Source organism: Ipomoea triloba, chromosome 1 (genome assembly GCF_003576645.1).
Source record: "Ipomoea triloba cultivar NCNSP0323 chromosome 1, ASM357664v1".
NCBI lineage: Eukaryota > Viridiplantae > Streptophyta > Magnoliopsida > Solanales > Convolvulaceae > Ipomoea > Ipomoea triloba.
The window spans coordinates 16732274-16740632 of NC_044916.1; the positions used below are offsets into that span (position 1 = coordinate 16732274).

The window sequence follows — 8359 nt, forward strand, 5'->3', positions numbered from 1 at the left end:
CCCCCCCCCCCCCCCCCCGCCCCTGAAGCAGCAAAATGGAATGCTATTTGGAAGTTGAAGTTACCAAGCCGAATTAAAGTCTTCCTGTGGCTAAGCCGTCATGAGAGAATAATGACCAACAAACAAAGGGTAAAAAGAGACTTTGCAACCTGTGATAAATGTTGGTGTTGCAAGGATATCAGCGAAGATATCGAGCACACTCTGCGCAGATGCCTTGCAGCTGATGAAGTTTGGAGAAGAGTACTCCCGATTTTTTACTGGAAAACTAGGCATCTACCTTTCCAAGGTTGGCTAGACTGTGGAGTTGCGAACAAGGGAAGTGGACGGAAACCAGAAGCTGACAACTCCCTATTCGCGCTTACGTTGTGGTGGATATGGAAGTGGAGAAACGAGGCAATCTTCACTAAGACACTCTATCATCTCCCATCTAAAGTTTTGTGGATTAACACTCAAATGGAGAAGTCACCTCTGCTTTTTTAAGATCCAAACTTTATATGGGATCAGAACCCACTTACAATTGGGAGAGCAGAAGCTGGACTAAACTAGAGCCAGGGATGGTCAAGATAAATTTCGATGGATCACTAGATCCTCAAACCAAGAGAGCAGGATGTGGAGGAGTCATTAGAGATTCCTCAGGCAATTGGCTATACGGTTTTATCAACAATATAGGATCCTGTTCTCCAGACCAGGCTGAAGCATGGGGACTACTTAGAGGCATACAAACAGCAGTCCACATGGGTTATAGAAACATCATAATCGAAGGCGACTCAAAGGAGGTTATTGCTGCCATGAGTACCCCATCAAATACGACCAACACGATTTGTAATATACTCAAGGCATGCAGGCAAGAATTAAGACAAATCGAATCATGGAAATTAGACATAATCCCTCGCGAGATCAACACAGTGGCCGACCAACTCGCAAGATCTTCAAGGTTATATCCTAAAGGACTACACATGCTCTCCCAACCGCCAGTAGATGCGTTACGGCCTCTAGAATTTAACAAAATAGGATGCCTATCATGGCGTTTCATGTACAATATTAGCTAGACAGTTTCGCATTTCCCCCTTCCGTAATAAATAAAAAAAATCAGTCTTTAACTCGGAAACATACGCCACGGACACAAATTGTGACATTTTTAATTAAAAAAATATTTTTCTCATTATAATTACCACTTTTTATTAGCGGAGTTGCAAAAATCGCGCTTAAGTACTAGTTGGATGCCTAGCATATCACCATAGTTCGTAATCTAGGCGGTCGACTAGGCCGCTTAGACCACAAAGTCGACCGATTAGCTATTGTTTTTTTTAAAAGAAAGTTATTTTACTCAAAACAAGGTCATTTTGAGCGAAATAACTCTAAATCATATCATTTAATTAAACCATAGATATTTTTAGGTTAATATTTAATTTTTTAGTATTTTTTAAAATCAATATTTTAATATTCAATTTTAAAGTATTAAATAGTTTATAATTATTAAATTTTTAAAAAATTTTATAAAATAAATTTAAACAAAATTTTAAAAAATAAAAAATATACGGTCGCCTAAGGAGCGCATGGTGATTTTTCAACCATGTTTTAGTCACTCATTAAAAAATAAAAATTATTCCATATTTATTTTCATAGATTACTTGTGAATTTATTAACTTCACCTAAGTTGATAAGGAATCTGTATATTTAATAAAAATTAACACATCAAGAACGACTAACATCAAGAACAACTACTAGAGAATGGTAATCATTGTTGGAATAGGTTATGCCCGTTGGCCATTAGCTCCTAACCGATGAACATTACAGGTAAAGAGAAAAGAGATAGAGAAACAACAAAGAATAGGGAGAAGATTGTTTCATTCCATTCAACTTCTATATGCTACAAGGGACATATATATAATACAAACAATAACGGAAAGATATAATGGATACATAAATACAAAAACGGTTACAACCGTTATATACTTTATAATAATGTTCACTACTTAATATTATTTATAACAATCGTAAGAATTTTTAGCAGTTTTCTTTTTAATAATTATGAGGCAAAGCTAATCAATTTTAAATGCTAAAATTAAAGGCAAATAACTCAACAGTCGATAAATTAAAAATCATTTTTTTTAAATCATTTTTTAGATGGTTTTCGATAGAGACAGTGTGTGCACTTTCTTTTTCCTGGGAGAATGATGGAGCACCGAACTCAAGTGTTAAAGGGCATGCTCACGAGTCACGACGAGAAATAATCAGTATAAAATATTTATTTAAATAAATAAATAATTAATTAATTTATTAGTTTTTTAGTTTTTACCTTTATTCTCTTTGATGAAAATATTGATAGCAAAACAACCTTAGTCCTTAATGCAAACAAATTTAGTATAAAAAGCCGGCGCGTTCCTTTCTATGAAGAATATATTCGGTTGCAAGATTCCATACGCCTATTTAGTAAAATAGTTCCCATATCAATTTTGACTTGTGTGATCCCTATTAGTTGTTTGACTTAATTAAATAATTAATATAAATGTTTAATTAATTAATTTTTTGTAATAATTTATTGTTCTAAAATCCTAAAATTTAAAATTCAAGCAATTAATTTTTTAAGAAAATCATTTTGTATTTAATTAACTATTAGCTAACAGTAAATTTACCAACTAGTCAAACTCATTAACTTAATCAGCTTACAACTATTTATCAAACACTTCCATAATCTAATTTCATTAAACTATATATATTAATTATATTACTTCCTCAATTTTTTACCAAACAAATACTTTTAAATCTTATAACTAAATTTTAAATTTATTTCCCAAGTACCAGTACTAAAAAGGAATTAACTCTTTTTATATATGTAGTTTATAGATTATGTAGTTATAGTTAACAATTTTTGTACCTAAACTTATCATATTATTTGTCAATTATTATTAAATTATTTATTTACATGTACAAAAACTATTAACTGTACGTATAAAATATGTTACCTGAGAATACGAAATTTTTGTATCAGATTCACACTAAATCATGATACAAGCTATAACAATTGGATTATCGAAGCGAAAAACTTAGTATAGGAGTCATGGCTGCCAAAAAGAAAATCCCCCACCAAACATGGCTTTTATTTATTTATTATTTATTTTTTAGCCAACTTTAGTTGAAAATAGTAATCAAATACTAATCAACATTGACTAAAATTCTCGCAAAAGAGTTGGTGATTTACTCGCCCAAGATTTCCAGCCAAATTTTTGTCTTGGTTAGTATTTCTCTCCAAAGTATCTGTCTTGAGTTGTTATACCATGGACCCGATACCATACAAAGGTGGACCTGGTCCTAAATAATATTGAAGTGTGTATTTTTAGTATTGAAATTGTGAGCATTTAGAATGTAAATTGTGTTTTTAAGTCAAAATACATTGGAGTTGTACTAAATTTTAAAAAGATTAAATTGTGTATTTTTAGTATTGCAATTGACTGCAATATTTGAAAGGAACTTGTGAATACAAAACAAGGTAATTAATTACGTATATGTTAACATTGTGTGTTAGTAATATACACATTGTGAATTTTTAAAAGATAAATTATAAATATTTAGTATGTAAATTATGTATAAATCCACCTCAATGGACCTCGTCCACATAATAATTAGCAGCTCTTGGTCGGAATTTCCATGAAGTGTTTTCCTATATTACAATTTTGGTGGATAAGTTTGTCGGAAGCACCTTACCAACTGAAAATCGCCCTTTACCTACCATTCTACCAATATGCATTCGTCAAAAATCACAAAATTTTTAATTGTGTTCAAAATTGAAAACCGGAGAAATCTCATCCTTTTTTTTTTCCCCTAATGTTGGAGAAGTGAAGAAATGGTTGGCCTTCATTTCTAGCAATCATTATTGCATGGACCATGGTCCACACAGTTGCGTGGATCAAAAATAAAAAGTACATTATTTTTGTACTGAAAGTACATTATTTTTGTACTGTAGGTACATTATTTTAGGGTACATTATTTTTGTACTGAAGGTACATTATTTGATATATACTATCATCAAATAATGTACCTACAGTACAAAAATAATGTACCTTCAATACAAAAATAATGTACTTTTTATTTTTGGTGTTCCATTCAATAATTTGCCCATTTCTAGCTTTTTATTTGACTATCGTTTCAGGATTTCTCTTCAATTTCTGCCTCTCCACGAATTTTAATTAACCAGAGATGCAAAGTCAAATAACATCTCATGTACAACTCTAATTAGGGTTACACACTAGGCTAACAAGTTAGTAACTAACAACTATTAAAAGTAATTGAACTAAATAATTAAAATTAGAAGTGTTTCATAAAATTAATAGCTAAATAATTAAGTTGATATATGTTAAAAAAAAAAACAAATAAACAAAAGAACAACCTTATAATAATGAATTCGAAAGTATACATTTTTTTTATAGCTTGAAACTAATGTTTTACCTATTCGATGCACATAAAAGTTTACTAGTTTTGCACGCGCATTACGCAAATAAGATAATACCTAATGTTTATTTTTAAATAAGTATTTCAAAGTATACTAATACAAAATTATATAGGAGATGTTCATTTATAGGTAATTGTGTTGGATTTGTTTATTTAAATCGGTAATTCAAAGTATATGAATATAACACAATATATGAAAGATTGATTATAATTGTCATTAAAATAAATATTTGCAATTTTGTAAAAATGCTAGTCTAAATATTTAAAAATGATAGTTTAAATAAATACTACTTTTGGTTAGAATTTCTAAGTCTTTTTAATTATCTTTCAGGTAGTATTGACACTGTCTTCATCTTCTGTACTTGTTTTTTTTTTTTTAAAGAAAATTATTGGTAATGTGTCATGTGCAATAATTGGGTTATTGGTAGTAGTATAGAGAGCATCGTCATGCAATGAGATTAAAGTGTAGGAAGCCATGGATTTACTTCGCTGTGTTTGTGTATACGAGTAGGATCTTAGTTACGTTGTACTATGAATTCTTGATCTTGCAAGCGCTTGTTGATATTTTGCAGTGGTAGTTTTTGACTTTTTCCCTACATATTTCGTGTGTTGTGAAATGTGTGTTGTACATTCTCATGTGAAAGTATTGAACAAAATATTAATATTTATTATATTTGTAGAAGGTGAATAAGTAGTACATTTTGTTCTAGTTTCATAGCTTGTTTACTTGATAGTAACAACAATGACTTTGCATATAATCTGAATACTGACGTGGCAATGTGTCCAGTTTCATCAACAGTTTTCACATTCATTTTACACCTGTTCATTTTGATGTTTATATTTTTGAAATTAGTAGGAATGAGTGTAGTACTTAATTGTGTGTGCATGTGTGTGTGTGATTTTTTGTATTTTTTTCTGAATCGTTCCTAATCTTGGAGTACCCACTGTTGGCTTTTCATCAATGCATGTAGTTAAATAGTTTGCCACTTTCTGTATAAACATTTTTAAATAGTGGTTACATCATGTATACTAATTATGTTGTCAAGATTAATGCTGCTTTTGCATTTAATCTAAGTAGATTGAATGTAGAAAATGAAATGAATTGTAAATTTATATTAGTTCTAATATATTTAAAGGATGCATAATAAGTATTTTACATACATGATTAATGAATGCTGCAACGGTAGCTATTTTTGAAATTTCTTCATTTTATGGATTTGAAAGATTGATTCCAACAATGTTGTAGTCTCAACATATTTTCAATAGTCAAGTGTGTCACAATGTTCTATTGTCCGACATTGACATTTTTAATAATGAATTTTAAATATAGCTATGTAAGATAATGATCTAATTACCATTTACATATTATTATCAGCATAAAAGTATATCAGTCCTCTAGGTGTTTTGCTCGAGATACTTTTGGTTCAACCGTTATGGTTGAATGATTTCTTGTGGATATAGAAATTCCTAGTTTATTTAAGGAATAAGATTAAATAAGGTAATAAAAATTTATACATTTTAAATCATATTAATAAAGAAATACGATTTACCATTTAAAGTGAATAACTGTGATGTAGTACAAAAATATTACGTGATAGTTTCCCGCTTCAATTTATTGGGTTATTTGAATGTCTTATTTGTCAACAAATCCTCCCCAAATAACTAATATGATTGGCTTCAAATTATTTTTTAAAATTGTTTCCATGTTATTAATAGAATACTAGGTAAATAAATAGATAACATTATTTGATATTATAACTTTGATATTTACAAGACAATATAGTGTAAAAATAAGACAATGAACAATGCAGTGAATATAATAAATTAATGAATGTGTTACGTTGCACATGCACCATTGAGCCTTGCCATTTAATTCCGAATTGTGATATCTTCCTCCAATAGTTTTGCGGGGTTTTGTCATCCTCAAAATCTAGTGGTAAGCTTTGACACCACTCATCTTCTTGTTCCTCTCAGGTGTAAAAACTCAACAATCTGCCCAAAGTGTCCAATAAAATGTGGTGCTCGGTGTTGAAGACATGAAATTTTATTGTGAGACTTGTGAGGTCCTTAGCCCGTTCCGTGATCTCCAAACTAGCAATGAACTCATGTAGCACCGGCCCGTAGGTGTTGTTCTTCCACTCAAAGATTTCCAACCAAAATGGTTGGTTCATAAGCCTCTCTAGCTCCTCTCGGCATCCGAAGGAGCCCAACACAAATGAATCAATATAATTCCATCAAGCCACCGGTTTGCTTCTAAAGTGGTGAAACCGTGCTAATGTTGTCACATTCATTTCCAATCTTCGGGTTCCCATTTGTAGCTCAATCAATTCCTTTTAGGCCTCAACACTTTCTCTCTCAGGTTGCCTACTTGTTTCTCCCATTTCTCTTCTCCTTTTAGATGTGGTAGACCTTGTTCTTCTCATTTCTACACAACAAAAGATTTCTCCAACATAACACAAACAACTCCCATGTAAAGGGTCCACAAAGATTAGGCAAGAGGACCAAGTAATTGCAATCTCATCATTTCTCCAATAGAACTTCAAAGAGTTGGCATGTCATATAAAAAATATCATACATCTCACCCATTAATCAAGAGAAACAAGTATCACTTGGTCAAACTACAAGCATTCAACACATGAACTCAAACCATCAACTTCACACCTTTTACTCTCTTTTTTCTTTCAAAGAAATTCAATTATCATCAAAGACATGGTTAGAAATAATAAATCTATGGACACATGTATGAACTTAATAACATATGAACAAGGAGCACATTAAACTATGGCACAAATATCTACCATTTCTCATTCAAACCTTTCTACATACACCTAGTGTGCAAACTTAGAACACGGAAAATTGAAATCAAATGTACAATGTAGCTCAACCTCTATAACCAAATAGCATCATTAAGCACAAATACGAGGGTTCCCAATATCAATTTCATCAAAATAAAGCATAATTTCACAACCCTAAAGATGGAGAAAAAATCCCTAAATTGTAAAGAACAAATACTTTTTTACCTTGGATTGATGTTTTGGAAGGATTGGAACTTGATATTCGATGCTTGAATGGAACAAAATGGATGTATGAGCTTACCTTGGATTGATCTCAAGTATATGGAGTTGGGAGAAAATGGGATGTGAAAGAGAAATGTTTTCTAGGGTCAATGAGAAGTTGCAGGTGGTTATCCATGCTTATACCCTGAGTGACGTACAAGGCAGTGTGCGCATGTATGCCTTCTCGTACACCCCTAGCCACGATCATGACCACTTTCGTGGTCAGGAAAAGAAACTGCCACGACTTGCACCATGGTCGTAGCGGGTCTCGTGGCTGAGAACCAGTAGATACTATGAGCCGTGCCACAATCATGGTGAGGCCTTTTCTCCTTCCTTTTTGAAAAATGTCTCCCAATTGAGCTTTTAAAGCCCCTTAGTGATTTTCCCTGCAGTGATAGCTAAAAAACAAGAATACCAAACAACAAAATAAGTACCAATCAAAAGAAATGAACAATTATTTTCATGTTTTTTTTTTTCAATCAATTTTTTCTTCATTTTGCTTGGGTTGCCTCCAAAGAAGCGCCATGTTTAACATCCTTGGTTAGACCCAACCATCATTATGCATCAAAACACACAAGGAGGGAGACCATGCCATGAGTCCCATCCACTTTAGCTTTGAGGTATGCCCATAAATGTCGGGCATTCTCAAACTCATGCACAAGAATTCTTTTCAAAATTAACCATTGGATAACATCAAGAATTAAGCTCAATCCCTCAAAAAGGTTTATAACTCTTTTTTCTTATTTCCTCTTATCTTCCTCCCTCATTATTTTTATCACACAAAGCGCTCACATGAATAATCGCCCAATTATTCTCAATTTCTTCTTTACACCCTTTCTCACCATCCCCACCCC

General features: G+C 32.0%; 1 long non-coding RNA gene across 1 annotated transcript; it reads right to left on the minus strand.

The window, feature by feature from the left end:
- Positions 1 to 6174: 6174 nt before the first annotated feature.
- LOC116021398 lies at positions 6175 to 7825 on the minus strand. The gene is made up of 2 exons (XR_004099013.1): positions 7470 to 7825; positions 6175 to 6874 (listed from the first exon to the last, which is right to left on the minus strand). It is a non-coding gene; the product is annotated as an uncharacterized LOC116021398 (long non-coding RNA).
- Between the last annotated feature and the right edge of the window lie 534 nt (positions 7826 to 8359).